The 2,500-nt window shown below is 45.2% G+C and overlaps 2 protein-coding genes across 3 annotated transcripts in view; one reads left to right on the top strand and one right to left on the bottom strand.

Moving 5' to 3' along the window:
• c20h6orf89 (chromosome 20 C6orf89 homolog) overlaps positions 1–933 on the top strand; it is a 7,212-nt gene extending 6,279 nt beyond the window's left edge. For both annotated transcript variants that reach the window (XM_026912034.3, XM_026912035.3), the window contains exon 9: positions 1–933. This exon is cut by the window's left edge and continues 845 nt beyond it. The gene's annotated coding sequence lies outside the window, so the exon portion shown is untranslated.
• LOC113525738 (dihydropyridine-sensitive L-type skeletal muscle calcium channel subunit alpha-1) overlaps positions 1–2,500 on the bottom strand; it is a 257,951-nt gene that overhangs the window by 72,412 nt on the left and 183,039 nt on the right. The gene's annotated exons all lie outside the window — the stretch shown is intronic.

Here is a 2,500-nt window from a genome sequence, read left to right as displayed (position 1 = left end):
GTGTAACTCCTCTGTCTCCGGTGCAGGGCTTGAGACAGGAGGGTTAAACGTAAACGTTGGAAGGTGGAACAGTCTTTTAAATATTTGTTTCCTCACCCACACTCCCACTGCAATTCCTTTCCGCCCCACTAGGGGCTGTGTCTCACAGTGTGAACTCTCGGACCTGTGTCTCACTCCACCGTCTCACGTGTGGACACTTGGACAACAAGGAGAAGCGGAGACAGCCACCAAGAACACACCTTCTCTCAAGCTGTTCATAACAAATCAAACGTTACGTCTTTAAATTTTTCATTATTTCAGAGTATTTTATAGGTTTATTGGCTCGTAAACAGTTTTGCCCACCATTTTCTTCATCCAAACATTAAATTCTATCAGATTTCGTAATGATTTCTGCTCCATGTCGACTCATTTTCATCCCATTTGATGACTCATCTAACAACCTTCCCCTGAAACAGTGATAACGGTGCAATGAGACGGCCGTTAATGGCGTCGTGATTCCTCCTAAGGGAAATAAGCGAGGGAATGTCAGTGAGGACGTGTTTAATAACAGAATGAGGAGAAGTGGACTAGGGGAAGTGTTAAACACAGCACTGGAACACAACCACACACACATCAGTATTATTATTGTCTCATGTTCATGTTCCAGCTCTGAGGAAAGTTCCTGTATAAATGTCCAGTAAATTTATATCCTGTATGAATGTGGATATTCTTTAGATATGAAACAGTTACGCTAATATCTGTTAGAATCTGTATAAGGCGATTGGTGTTTAGGAAAACTGCAGGTATTAAAAATGTTAAGTAAATATAATATATTTAATAATGATAGTTGTGATTTGGAGTTTATTATAAGGTTTTGGAGGGGCAGGTTTTTGGAAATGGTCTGTTTTAAAAAGGAAAAATCTATAAATAAACACAGATCTATGTTTAACAAAAGTGCGATGAGTGATGTATAATTTCTTAAGCATTTAAGTGGAACGTTAATTAAACGTAAAATTTATTTAAGACACTTAAACGTACCTTTAGTGTCTAGGGTTTTTCAGCAGGAACACATGCGACCTTAGAGCAGCACAAGCCTCCCAGGAAACTCTACACACACACACACACACACACACACACACACACACACACACACACACACACACACACACACACACACACACACACACACACACAGAAGCACGAACGCTGCTGAGGAGATGGGGGTAGTCTGAGTGGGCGGAGTCTGAATCTGTGACATCACAGTGATTAAGCGAAGGAGGTTCAGATGTTCAAAAGACAAACCCCCCCAAAAAGAGGTGATGCTCTATGCAGGACGTGGTGGCTCTGTGGTAAAAACCTCACCTCTCATGTATGAGGTTCTTGGTTTGAATCTGCCCTTGTCTCTGCGCCGTCACTGTGTGTGTGTGTGAGAGAAGTGGGAGGGCTAGGGGAGGTGGAGGTGTAGATAATAAGACAATAGGCAGGTGGAGGAAGAGGACGGATGAGTGGGAAGGTTGTGGAAGGTGTAAGGTCCTCTCCTCAGAGGAGGGGTTAGTGAGGGGGGAGGACAGGACAGTGGGGAGGAAGATGGGGCAGCAGTAGAGGGTCCTGTCCTCAGTGGAGGCATGTGTATGTGGGAAATGTTAGAGGACAGGACTGGAGGAGGGAGAGGGAGGGTAGAACAGGAAAGGGGCAGAATAAAATTCTTTTTGTCCCCTCTTGATGATGCTGACTTGAAGGAACCCTCTCCCCTCCTCACCCACATCTCACCTCTCCTGGGGAGGCAGCCACCCCCTGTCCACCTGGGGAAAGGCCCACCTCTCCTCCCACCCTGTAAGGACATGCTCCTTCACACTCTGATGATCCAGAGCTTTGGTTGAGTTTTGATCTAGACACCTCCTTTTCTACAGGGACACCACCTCAACTGACTGAGCCTCACACACACCACCACCTCTGTCACACCTTCATCCTGCTACAGCACCACTGTTTCTTCTTAAACCTGCCAAGGCAGCTTAGAACCTGAACCTTGATAAACTACAACACTGACCTTAACTCTAACCACTACACCACAGAGGAACAGAGAAGAAGGGTATGAGTGTGTATGTGTGTGTGTTGGACTTCATGAAATGCCTCACACTACAACAGCACAGTTTATTCTTCAACCAGCCAAAAGGAAGGTGAGAACCTGCACAATCAGGAACTACAACACTGAAGCAGCCTTTAACCACTACACCACAGAAGAAGCTGGAACATGGGGTACTTAGTGCTTAGACCTGAAGCTGACACAAGGACTGTTAGCTGTGTTCCTGAAACCTTCTGGAGCTCAGGAACAGAAGCAGCTCCATCTCTCAGGTTAAGTTTGTGTCGCATCATGAAACATTTCATGAAGACAAAAGTCCATCACCCACTCATCACCTCTCTGGTGTAGTGGTTGGAGTTAGCATCAGTGTTGTGGTTTATGAAGGTTCAGGTTCTAATCTGTCTTTTGGCAGGTTTAAGAAGAAAAAGTTGGGGTGAAGCA

This window comes from Pangasianodon hypophthalmus, chromosome 20 (assembly GCF_027358585.1).
Source record: "Pangasianodon hypophthalmus isolate fPanHyp1 chromosome 20, fPanHyp1.pri, whole genome shotgun sequence".
Lineage (NCBI taxonomy): Eukaryota > Metazoa > Chordata > Actinopteri > Siluriformes > Pangasiidae > Pangasianodon > Pangasianodon hypophthalmus.
This window is presented reverse-complemented; position numbering and strand designations above follow the sequence as displayed.